Raw genomic sequence first — 13611 nt, forward strand, 5'->3', positions numbered from 1 at the left:
AACTCTTATGTATTAGTACTTTGTCCTTGATTTCTTGCATAGTACATTCAGCGCAGTCCCTTCTCTATGATCAGGAATAAAGCCCAGCTCTCATTATAGTCATGCTCAGTCCAGGGACACCAGGCTCACGTACTCTTCATGTAGTTACAGGAAGGGGATTAACAAAGATGGCTGCTATCTCTAGAATCTATATTACCATGTCTATGATAATGCCAACTCAATGACAACATATGGACAATAACCCTCACTATCACCTTCAGGTAGATCATGCTCCTTGGTTCACAAATTTCCAGCTGAAACCCCCTGGTCTCAGGTCAGCTGTCCAGCAGCAACTGTCAACCAAACCAAGTATTCCATTTGGTGATCTTTCACCTGAAAAACTACATAGACACGTCTTGTTATGTACCAGAAACGCAGAATAGTGCAGAGGTGGTAGTGATAAGATCTCACCTGTAGGGTCTGGTTGTCTTTGGTTGGTTCTTGAAGTAAGAGGTGGAACGTCTCCAACCTTACTGGGTTTTATGTGTTGTAAACAGTCTGAAAGATCAAACATCAAAATGAGTTACTTCAATATTGTCATAGAAAGAGAGAATTATGTAATACATGGATGTAGGAGAGTTAACCTGAACTTCTTCAGTTAGTTAAAAGTCAATGGAAAATGTGTTTGCAATGACTTTTTGTGTTTTTTGTTGTCTTCTGTGATAAGATATCAATCTGCAACTAGTTAACCAATTGCAGAACTTAACTCTGCTACATCTGTATATCTATATCCTCTATACATGAATGTCTTCTCAGCTCCAATTATCAAGGACATCCTGTATGTGTGACCATGTTGTATATACCTAGACTGGGGACACAAATGCTGTAGTTACTAGTTATCATTCTGTGTACTGTACGACTGGGGATTTATTTATTTTTTATGTAGATTGTGAGCCCCATATAGGGATCACAATGTACATTTTTTTTCCCTATCGGTATGTCTTTGGAGTATGGGAGGAAATCCACGCAAATATGGGGAGAAATATACAAACTCCTTGCAGATGTTATTCCTGGTGAGATTCGAACCCAGGACTCCAGCGCTGCAAGGCTGCAGTGCTAACCACTGAGCCGCCGTGTTGCCCCTGTATGATGGGAGATTCTGTCCATGATAGAGAATATAATGTGGTTTCTGGTCTTTATACGAGCTGGTAGGACAGAAGATAATGGTAAAACAAAGAAAGATATTTGAAGGGATGTGGTTTGTAGTATTGATATGTAAACATTGCATATGTGATATTTAACCCTTAAGTACTATCATGGTGTCTATCATAATGATATGTGTAAGGTAGTGGCGTATGATAGACACCATGATAGTGCTTAAGGCTTAACATTATCTCCCTATAATCCGGGAACAACTTCTTCTCCCATTGCCCCATAACATAGTATAATTTTCCATAATGGACCCTATACACAATACAAAGACTTTACTGGCCCCTACAGTGCTCATAATGAATTTTGCTAAAATGTGGGGTTTAGGCAAACCCAAAACTTTTGGGGTCCACCATCTACAAATTATCATTATACTCTGAGGTCACCTCAGACCTCAAAGTAAATAAGCAAAAGACCAGAGGAGGAGATCAGACTTGTCCTGGGCTCTAGTGCAGATCTTCAGGCCTCTACAATGATGTCATAGACCGACAAGGACTGTAGTTGGGCCTCAGTGGTCACATGGGTGATGCTGGCATGACCTACTTGACGGGTGAGATGCAATTACGGGCCTCAGCGGACTGTGATGTCATTGAGGAGGCCTGAAGCCCCAGAACAGAGCTCAAGAGAGGTGAGTAACTGTTTTTTACGTTTGGTCACCACTTTTGGCCTTGGCTCATTATGTGAATTATAGGAATCTCATAAGATTTGACCAACAATCCCGCTTACCAATCCACTATCAGTAGTAGTGGGCAGGAATTGGTAAGTAAGTAGCAGCCATTACCTGCTTGAGTAATCCAGCAGGTGACGACCTATTTAAAAAAGAAAAAAAAATCAGTAGGGGCCCTAAGCTTGGGGGCCCCATAGCAGCAACTACAGATACTATGTCAGTAGCTCTGCCACTTGTGTAGTTCCTTTCCAGTATCATCATGGAATCTTCAAGTTCCTGTTTGTCCATGTCAATGGTCAGAACCAAAACCTTTACAACAGGACTTGGTTCTCAAAATCATCCAGTCTGTCTGGGATTACATGAAGAGACAAAAGTATATATGATGTATATATAGTGATGCAGATGGGTCATACATCATCATTTATATCAGACATACACATAGTTATTAGATTACTAATACATTATACTATTAAACTTTTACTATGTAAATTCTATGACATACAGATATTTACCACTACGTTGCAAACTCCATTCTTCTCCACCTTCATAGTTGACAATTGCTTTATTTATAGAGTTCCTTTCTTTCTAGGTCATCCTTTGTCCAGATCTTTATCCTATATTTTGACCACTAGCTCCAATCCAGGCCTATACACTAGAAGAAACCATCAGACACATAAGGACCTGATGTTATTAAACTTGGATATGATACATGTATTATTCCTAGGATTCCACTTAAGAAAATATGACACGTTTCCAAATAAACAACCAAAATTAAACTTATCTTTGGCTCTATTAAAGAGGACATTACATCAGATTGGGCACAAGCAGTTCTATATACTGCTGGAAAGCTTTCCCGATCTGTGCCCCGGGTAAAGCGCTATCGGTCCCGTTACCGTAGCGCTTTACAGTCAGAAGGGCGTTTCTGACACTTAGCCAGGGACGCCCTTCTGCCCCGCGGCGCCTATCGCGCTGTACAGTGTGAGCGGGGAGGAACGCCCCTTCCCTCTGCTCATACAGCTCGTCCATAGACGAGTATTATCAGGAGCGGGAGGGGGGAGTTCCTCCCTGCTCCACAGTACAGCGTGATAGGCGCTGCTGGGCAGAAGGGCGTCCCTGGCTAAGTGTCAGAAACGCCCTTCTGACTGTAAAGCACTGACTGTCAGCTTTCCAGCAGTATATAGAACTGCCTGTGCCCAATCTGATGAAAGGTCCTCTTTAAGGGAATGGCAATGTCCTCCTTGACAAACCCATACATACTGTAAGTACTTAATGCTGTCCCAAGAATTGCATGTGTCCTAAAAACAGTGTCTTATCTCCTTGTGAGCAAAAAGATTTCATCTGCCCCATCTATAAATGTTTCACCCCCAAATCATTTGTTGGTTAGCCAAGCTCATCAAAATTGGAATTTGCCGAGGATTTGGATACGGATTTCACCCCTGAATCCAGAGCAGATTCCTCCTGAAATCCGCCTCCCACTGTTTTCAATAGGAGGCAGAAATCGCAGCAGGACATGGAAAAAAGAAGTGTCTTACTAAATCTTCCTGCGGATTCTGCTCGTGGTGTCCACGTCTCGAGGCTTGCTCCTGGTTAGGCCCATTCATCTGAGCTTAATCAGGAGCGGGATGCTGCATCAGCATCCCGTCGGGGCTAGACCACGGCAAAAATGACAGCGGCGGAAAATAAATATTAATTCCTCTTCATTTTCTACTGAGTGAACATATCCTAAGAATATAAAAGACTTTAAAGTCAGTGTAAGGATGATCCAAGAAATCTACCACCTCACTAAGTATATTCAACTACCTCCACTATGTAGCAGAGCATATTACAGTGATAAACAATATTCCTCTGTTATATATGTGTTAGGATTGGGTCCCGCAGGGTTCTCGCTCAGTGCACAGCGCCACCTGCGGGTCAATCTAACTGTCACCCTCGGCCTCAGATAGTGAGGTGTCTGGAGTGTATGTCCAGCTTTCGGCCTACTGAGCATGCTCAAACCTATTGGAGCCGCTTGCAAGCTAAGTGCCATTTTGTTCCTACTGAGCATGAGCGGTGAGGTAATGACCACCGCCCCTATTGGGCGGGGACTTGCCTTTAAATAGTGTGAGCCGACGCCCGCCCGGTGCTCACACTTTGAATCAGATTGAAGGAAGTTTGTTCATGACAGTAGGTTAGGGCTAGGCGCCAGTATTCAGCCAGGTGTCAGACTAGGCCTCTGTGTGGGGTTTTCCTAATCCTCTATCTGCTCTATAGTTTAGTACCAGTAAATCCTGAAGTGCCAGCTTTACACCAGGGCTAGGAGCAGTAGACATTGTTCCAGCCCATAGGGTTGCAGCAGGTTTGTGCTCTTAGATAGCCCCTCTATACTGTCAAACTTCCTTTACTTTCCTGGCTGTTGCAGGAGCATGTTTAGTTGCTGACCTGGGGTGACTGTTAACCCTTGGCAGCCTTGCTGTTTCAGCTGTACTGTGCACCTGTCCAGTGAGGTTAACTGGCAGGGCTTTCTTGCAGCGTGTTCACATTAAGTATCGTGTCACATATCTGCCAGTGCAGCTTAACCGGTAGAGGACTATCCAGACATACAGCCGCCCACCATTGGGCCTGTGGACCTCGCTGCAGTGTCTTGCAGACTGGAGGTTCTGTTGCTTTAAATGTTATTTACATACATATACAGAACCGTAACAATATGTCACTTTTGTAGATTTGGAGAAAAACAATTGGTGCACTGGAGGTGGGACTTCAGCTTCCCAGAGTACTGCGATTGCCCCCAGACCTCTACCATCCACTACTTGCACCACTTTGTACAGAGAGAGTTGATCCTTCCACTGTTATGACATCACCCACACTACTTAAGCAGTATAAGCAGTGCTCCCAGGGCTAAAGGCCCGCCCCCAGTGCACCAATTGGCTCACTTGCATAAGAGTTGGAAGCTGCCTTTTTTCCAAATCTACAACGTGACATACATAACAAAGGTATGTTGTGTATCACTGTAATGTGCTGTGTAACATGGTGGTGCCAGTTGAATATTCTCAAGAAATGTGCTAGACCCCTTCAGTGGAACACAATATTAGGAGATCCATAAGATGTGGACAGCCTTCCACACAGCCTCTACACATGTGCTGCAGACACATGAATGGATTGTTGCAGACCCAGCCCTGCCTTCGGATATCATCTACAATGTATATAGGAATATTATATGTACAGATCAATGAACATTCTCTCCTGGCCTAACAATTGAAATCCTTGGGATATGTTGAAGAATGAATACAGTGCAGTAATATTTTGTTACTTACGGAGACATCTTCCCACATTTCCAGGCTCCCTCATTTTCAGACATCTTCCCTTTGGACCGCCATGACCACTTATTCCAGCTGTGACTTGACTCTGTAAAGTTTGCAACAGACATCTTTGACTCCTCACTTCTCCACACACCCGACCCCCATGTATATATATTATGTCCCACAGCGGCCCCCTGCAACCACTATTATTCCCCACAGAGGTTGTGGAGCATAATAGAGGTTGCAGGGGGCCGCTGTGGGCATAATAGAGGTTGCAGGGGCTGCTATGGGGTATAATAGAGACTCCTGAGTATAATAATCAGAGACACAGGAGAGGTGAAGAAACATAATAAACACTGTTACTTACCTCTCCGAGATCCGGTGTTACTCCTAGCAGTGGTCGGGCCTTTATGGTAATGTCCCAGACCATGTGACATCTGGGACACTACCATACAGGCCTAAAGCCTGCTAAGATTAACACTGGATCCAGGTGTTATTTACCTCACACACAGACGTCTGTTTACAGGTCCAGCATGCATCCAATGTATACCCAGTGTACCCCATTACACCTTATGAGTTTGGCCAGTTGCAGTGGGCAACCACTGTTTTAATGGTGCATCTCTCAGTCATTCAGGTCCCCCAGAAGATCCGAATGATGGTGAGCCAGGCGCAGATGTGAACATAGTCTTTGTCATGGTTTGGAGTGGGGTATGTCCGCCATACATCCACACACACCCTTGATTGTATAAGAGGTACCATCAGGAAATACTTTGCTGCCAGTCGCGGTCAGACACACAGATAATACAGACAGGTACAGGAGAAAGCTCTGCAGTTATGGGTATAGCGTGCATCATCCAGTAAGGCAAAGTGTAGCCACACCAGAGCGGTCTGGAAACTCACCCCTCAGTGTGAATAGGAGTGCTATGCTATATATGGCTAGAAGATTGTACTGCTCATGGGTGAAGGATTGGGCAAAAGGTGGACTAGGAGAATGGAGGGAGAATTGAGAGATGAAGTACAGTCATAGCCAGACGAAATTGCTGCCACGGCATTACAGCCAAGCAGAGGCGACCAGGAGAGACTGGTTGTGACCAATGGAAAGTGAGTTGTTGATATAAGCTGAGCTGCTGTTAGACACTAAACCAGACTAAGTTGGTGCCAATGAGCATTCGACATGTCAGCAAAGGGTCGCAGGTTCATCCTTGTAAGACTATCCTGAACACCACCAAGCTCTTTGCCTCCTTGTATGCAAAAATGATTTCTTTAGTTCTCAGCTGTGTCTTTCCTTCGGTCACCCCAAAGTGGGGAGTCACTCTGCTGTATATATTTAAAGGAGTATCCCAACTATTCCAGTTATCTCCAAACCTGTTTCTACCATTACCGTAATCATGTGACTGCACCTTTAAGATCATCATTTTGATGAAATTCTAGAAAGAGCAAAAGTCATCTCTCTAGATTTTCTATTTTATCCAATATATTAAAATTACAATAAACAAACATTATGTAAAAACAATTAGACAAAACTCAAATACCAACATGAAAGTATGAGCCAAGGTGGGGCAGAGAGCAGCCATACATGGCATGTATTGTCTAAAATGGCTATAAAAGATTTGAAGACCAGTTGAGGCTAATGCCCCACGTAGCGGGCCACAGCCAAAAAAGTCAGTGTGGAAAATACTATGGCGGAATCATGTTTTTCTGCAGTATTTTCACAGAGAGAGAAACTCTGCGGACTTTCTGCCTCTATCATACCTGTAGAGAGAATGTCAGCACTTCCGTAGATATAATTGATATATTGCGATTTACAAAAAAACGTGAGCTTTTTTTTTAAATCACAGCTTTTCCGCTGCAATGTGTGGATAGAAATAATCAGAATCCCATCCGCTTTGCAGATACTGTAAAAGGCAGCGACCTTTGAGGTCCTATGCTGCATTTCACAACATGGAGCCCAAGCTAAAAGTAACAGAAAAAATGTAGAAGTGTATTGTGCACAATCTATTATGTTCAGGATGTAACTTGAAGCTTCCAAGCCCCAGTGCAAAATATGTTATCTATAAAAAAAATTTATGTAGAATGTGAGCCCCATATAGGGATCACAATGTACATTTATTTTCCTATCAGTATGTCTTTGTAGAATGGGAGGAAATCCACGCAAACATAGGGAGAACATACAAACTCCTTGCAGATGTTGTTCCTGGCAGGATTCGAACCCAGGACACCAGCACTGCAAGGCTGCAGTGCTAACCACTGAGCCACCGTGTTGCCCCACGTTATCTATAAATCTGTGCTATCTATAACGCTGTTGGTTTCTTATGTTCTTTACAGGCTTTTGAACCCCCTCAGGTTCCAGGGCAGCGACCTCTACTTCTGCACCCCCTATAGCGACCCCCTATAACTTACATATATAAGACAAAACTCCTTCCATCCAGTATTATAAGTCCATCTATTCAGCTTCTCTTCACATATATGCACAAAGCCATTTACACGATCCGGCTTCTGTAACTCTCACCTGTCCCAGTTTATATTGCTCAACACTTTGCAAAAAAATCCCCAGGAGTCGTATTGTAATCGTCCCCTCCCCGCCACCTAACACAACCTGCAGAGAGCACAGCCCAGCTCCCTGCCCAGTCCAGGAGTGTACAGCCGGCCTGCGCTAGGTAAATCTCTCTCTGCAGGTGAAGAGTTACAGTGTAGGTCTAGGAAGTATGAAAGAATTTATTTCCATGTCTTGTCACGTGATCCCTTAATTCTCAGTGTCACCAGTGCCTGTCCCTCAGTAAGAGAGGTCATGCACACTGCAGGCTGCTCCAGCAAGTCAGACTCATTGCACATCCAGATGACAGACTGAAAACTATGGAACATACATAGAAGAGGACTACAAGACCCAGCGCACCTAGAGAAGACAAGTAAGGAACCTTCTGCTTTGTATATTACATTGGGCTATGGGGGAGCTTGGCGTACCTGTCCTATGAGTACTGACACACCTGTTACATACACGCTGTGCCGAGTCTACACTGCTGTATAACAGGGCTTCATTTATCATGCAACTATAACTTCTATCTCATTTAGTTCAGATACTTTACTAGCAACCTGGGCGAAACTGCAACTCTGCAAATCTCCTATATCTATGCCCACTAACAGAACATAGCATTTTATTACATTATATGGTATCATAAAGGTATTGTAACTGATATAATGTTACAAAGTATTACAGAACAAATACAATACATATGTCAGCCTACTAAATATTTGGCATTATGTGAAATTTGGAATCCAAGACTTCACCTTTGAAGTTTTTGGTGCAGGATTTGATGTTTTTTTTCTGGGTCACAGCCATAGTGATGATACAATGCTGTTACAATAATTGTATCTTACAGTACACGGAGTGGTCCTCGGAGTAACTATTTGTCTTTGTGGGAAATTTAGTGACAAGTCTATTTTGTAATTGTCAGAAAATACACACGTTGATACAGTTGTGAACATACTGTTTTATATATACCTGCCTGATACAGCCAGATACGGGAACACAAGGCATTGTACAGTGTGGGTGAAGGCAAACAAAAGCATGTTTTGTACATAAACCAGTAAAAATTGGCATGGTAACAACAGAGACATTGTGAGAATATGGATGGAGCAGAGCTGAGTTTGTCAATTACGTGTATTTGTAGTTTACATAGTATTGCATGTAAAAACTCATTACATGCCCCTTGACAAATTCGACTCTGCTGCATTTATAGCAGGGGTATAGGACAGGACTTAGAAATGATCCGTCTGCTCTTCCTTTCTCCGACTTGCTTTGCCTTATATTTAAAGGGGATCTTTATCTTTGTACTTGTTTTTATGTATAGATAGGGTGTACAATATTTGCTTATGTACACCCATACACATGTAGCAGTGATAAATTTGTCATTCAACTTCCATTATTATATCTTCCAAGGGACACAGGCTTGCAATATTGTACAGCAGTAGGTATACCTGTTCTATAAAAAAAACAGTAGTTTTATCAAGTAACCTCCATCACGTTACTACGCTAAAGAATGCTAAATGAATGCAATATGTAAAAGTGAGGTCAATGAGCCCATTAGAGCAAACGAGTTTTAAGAGGCCCATACTCCAACTATACAGAACATCAGCAAATCTTCCTCAGTTAGGGTTGTCCGATATAAAACCTCTAGGCCAGACACTGAGAAATACAGCTAAAAAAACGCTGCACAAAAAAAAAAGAAGAGGAATTGCAGCAGAAAAATGCAACAAAAAATGACTGCGTGCTTTTCTGCTGCGTTTTTCTTGTTTTCCATTTTGGCCTCCCCCTTATAAGTATATGGGGAAAACGAATTTGCACAGGTAAAATTAACTTCATTTTTATTTGAAGCAAGTAGTGGAAAAAGTCCTCCATACCGGACTCTATACGGGACTCCATACGGGACTCCATACAGGACCTTTTTCTCGGCCGATTTTCACCGGACACTGAGCCTTAGGCCCCTCGCAGACAACCATGGTGTGCGTCAGTGTCTATCCATGTATTTCACAGATAGCTCACTGACTGATTTCTTTTCTATGGGCCCGTGAACTCAACAGTGATTTTCACAGTCCTGTGTGCGGGCTGATAGTCTGGGCGGCATCAAATACGACATGGCCTATTCCTGCCCTATTTTGCAGCCCGTGCGTCCATGGTTCATATTCAATGAAAGTAGTCGCGAAAGTACGGCAAGTGCACAGGCGACCCCAGCACCGGCCTTACTGTGATCACCCATGTGAGGTGTCAATGCACTGAATTAAAAAAAAAAAAAGTTACAAGGTGTACTCTGGTTTTTCTTCAAACCAAACCAATATTTTGCCTTTTACTAAAGATTTCCGTGGAGAGGGGCAAATTGACTTGCTGTAAATCGCAACATGTCAATTATACCGCACAGTAATGCCGTTGGTTTACATACAGGAAGACTCTGAGGACTCTCTGTGAAAAGCGCCATAAGAAAAAGCGCAATGCTGAAGCCCAAAACAGATATGCTCTATCCATTTTGAAAGACACACGGACCCAATAGAAATCAATCAGTCTGTTTTTAACAGATGGCCAATAGATTGATGGATTAAAAATTAGAGATGAGCGAGTACTGTTCAGATCAGCCGATCCGAACAGCACGCACGTATTGAAATGAATGGAAGCACCTGGTACTTCCGCTTTGACGCCGGACGCTTAACCCCACGTGGGGGGGGCGTGCCGGCTACATCCATTCATTTCAATGTCCATTCATTTCAATGCGTGCGTGCTGTTCAGATCGGCTGATCCGAATAGTACTCGCTCATCTCTATTAAAAACGGATCAGTGGGTTGGGTCAAAAAAGAAATACCAATGAAATTCCTCCATTTTTTTTATTTTTATTAATGGTCCATTAAAAACAGATGCAAAACAGATGACAGCCATCACATACAGGCAAATGGACAGGGAACGGATGCAAAACAGCCATTAAAAATGGATGTGTATGTTCGTTTTTCACAGACATTTGTCCTGTCAAACACAGAGCGGCCATGTGAATAAGGCAGTTCTGTGGTATTGGGCCTCTGTATAACGCTCCAAATATACAGAGTTCTGTACTCTTACTGGACGTGCCGTATAGCTGGCATTGTAAATCTGTTTCTTTTGTTGGATTTGAAGAGAATTGGACACTTTTGAAATCTCTATATGTTTGCATGTGAAATCAGAGCAGCCATATACTGTATATATAGCCGGAAGCAGGACCCATACAAAGGAAACCTCAAAGACTGGGTTCACATGTGTTGGGCTGTGGCTCTGATTCTGCACCACAAATATTGGATTAAGGGTAATGCCGGATGTCCAGCAGCAGAACTGCTTGCACCAAAAAGCAGCCAAAATTGGCTATGGGTTTTACCCCTGTGCAGGGCCAGTCTTCAGACTTAGCCTTGGTACTGTGTATCAGGGAGTTAAGTCAATGGGCAAAACTTGTGTGACTACACTAGGTGTGTCCCCAGCCTCAGCGCAACTATTGACATACAGTATCCGCAGAAAATCCTCAGCCTTGGATTCTTGCCACAGGAAAATCAGCTTTTATGTCTAATACAACCATGCACATAATCCATTTAAGTATGCTTGCCAACTTTTCCAAAATAGCTGGGAAAAATGGTCTGCAAACATGTGGTGGCCTCCCGGCGTCCCAGTAGTAACCATCTTATGTAGTGAATTTCTTTAAGAAGCAGGTTTTTCTACTCCTTTAAGATGGTGAATTTGATATTTTAGACATAAAGGCAATTTGGTCCCTGTCACGATCTCCACGCTACACGTTCTCACCTGTCATGTATACGGTTTCATGTATTCTGCTAGACTGGTTGCCTGGGATGTATGAAAATGAGAGGAGCGCTGAATAGGATGTGGTGCTGTGAGTGGAAAAAGTCTGCAGTCCTCTTCACTTCTTTCTAGGTTTTTTTTTAGAAAATTACTTTTTTGGTGAAAAATAATCTTAGGGGGAATTCACACGGAGTAAAGTGGCGCGCAGTCTGGCACGTATACGCGTGTCAGCAGTTTGTGCGCTCAAATAGATCCCATTGATTTCAATGGGAGTTACGATCATATACGGCGCGTAATTTTGCGCCCATAATTTTGCGGCGTGTGAATTCCCCCTTATAGTGCTGGATTTAGGCTTTTCATATCATTTACAATTAGATAAGTATATGTTCTAGCGATAGAGAATGTAAATAATGTAGAGGTTATGGGTTTGGGGATAACCCTACAGTCATCCTCTCCGCAGCCTAAAATGACCCAAAATAGGTTTTATTCAATTGCACAGGAAATGCGTATATTGTTTTTTTACATCTCAATAGATAGAAAAGTCATCACTAATTCATTCTAATACATATTTATGACAGTCTATATTTCTGAGACAGAGCACAGTGCTTATTTATAAAGTTCAGCTGCCTTCAGTCACCACTAGGGGGAGCTTAGTGTATACAGGCTATATAATAAACTTCATGCTCCTACATGCCATCTAGTGGTAGCTTATTTTACTTTATGCCTATTTATGAATGGCTCTGACTAAAACCAACCGAATAAAGACCACTTAAAAATGACCATCATGTGTGCACGCAATCATTTCCATACCTTCTACCCCTGCAGATGGCTGGAGAGACAGATGTTCTCAACTCAGCCAGAAACCCCCTTAATAGAATGACCATAAATCCAGAGGCCTAACTTGAAGTTCCTGGGCCCCAATGCAAGATCTGTAATGGGGTCCCCAAATACTATGTGTTATGTAGAATAGTGATATTTTCTGTGATGGCATGGGGCGCCCCCATGTTCCAGGATTCAGTAGTGGCTGCTGCCTCTGCACCAGCTATAGCTACGCCCCTAACCATAACACTTGCTCATCTGCTATGGACAGCCATTGCAGCACTTTATTGCATTCAGCCCTGGAATAACATAACTTACATTACTTCTACATTGGAGTATCTGTTAGAGACTTTGATGCAGATTCAACCTAAAATCGGCGGATAGAAAATCCCTGCACAGACAACTATTCTCTCCGCCGGTTTCAGTATAAAATTGGCAGACCCCATTACAGTCTATGGGGTCTATGGGTGTCTGTGTGTAACCCCTTTTTTTTTTTTTTTTTTTTTAGCAGACAGGCTCTCTGTCTTTCGGGTCCCAATGCAGACCCAAACGATATAGAGACAAACGTTATTGTGTACCTAGCATAATCTGAACATGAAAAGTTCGGGAGTAATGGATAAAGATGCTACATTTGTTCCTTAGCTTGGGAGGAACTACAACTCACTAGCATCTTCAGCACCAAGCTGAATGCTATACTTTCTCATAGCCACCTATATCCCCCCTTCAATACAGTTTCAGGATCCAGCATGTAAATCAATACAGTAAAAAAAAATTTTTAAGCCAGTATTATTATATGAAACCTGAAAAACCACTGCAAAGTCATATATGACAAAGTACTTATCAGCTCCGCACTGCCGAGTGTCTCCTGGTCTCTGCTCATGACCCCGGGGACTTATCATCCAGTGCCAGAGTAAATCCCTTCCTGCAGATTGGCCGGGCCCTACAGTGACCCGCTCATCCCGAAGGCTGGGGACAATCTCCAAAACTGCCCCCCCTACCTGGGGCATGGGGTGACTAATGGGCTAACAGCTGGGGCAGGAGGGAGTGATATGTGGCTGGTAGGCTATAGCACTGGTATATAGGGGGGAGGGGAAAAGGAATTGCTGTATACAGTACAGGGGCAGGAAGGGCTATAAAAAAAAAAAAAAAAAAAAAAAAAAGTACTTATCAGCTCATCCACTGAAGTGCTCTATCTGTAGTGAAGATCTGAGGATTAACTGGGAGTGTATGCTACACAGAGATAGGATGTGAGCCTCAAGTCACGTGTGCTCTTTCTATGTGACATTGCACATCAGGGGCGTAACTAGGAATGGTGGGGCCCCGTGGCGAACTTTTGACATCCCCCCCCCCCGACCGACACC

General features: G+C 43.1%; 2 non-coding genes across 2 annotated transcripts; both read left to right on the plus strand.

Moving 5' to 3' along the window:
* The first annotated feature begins 9930 nt into the window (after positions 1-9930).
* On the plus strand, positions 9931-10048 carry LOC142190895 (U5 spliceosomal RNA). The gene has a single exon (XR_012714543.1). It is a non-coding gene; the product is annotated as a U5 spliceosomal RNA (small nuclear RNA).
* A 3048-nt stretch (positions 10049-13096) lies between these two features.
* Positions 13097-13228, plus strand: LOC142190988 (small nucleolar RNA SNORA35). Its single transcript, XR_012714609.1, has one exon. It is a non-coding gene; the product is annotated as a small nucleolar RNA SNORA35 (small nucleolar RNA).
* The last annotated feature ends 383 nt before the right edge of the window (positions 13229-13611 follow it).

This window comes from Leptodactylus fuscus, chromosome 1 (assembly GCF_031893055.1).
Source record: "Leptodactylus fuscus isolate aLepFus1 chromosome 1, aLepFus1.hap2, whole genome shotgun sequence".
Taxonomy (NCBI): domain Eukaryota; kingdom Metazoa; phylum Chordata; class Amphibia; order Anura; family Leptodactylidae; genus Leptodactylus; species Leptodactylus fuscus.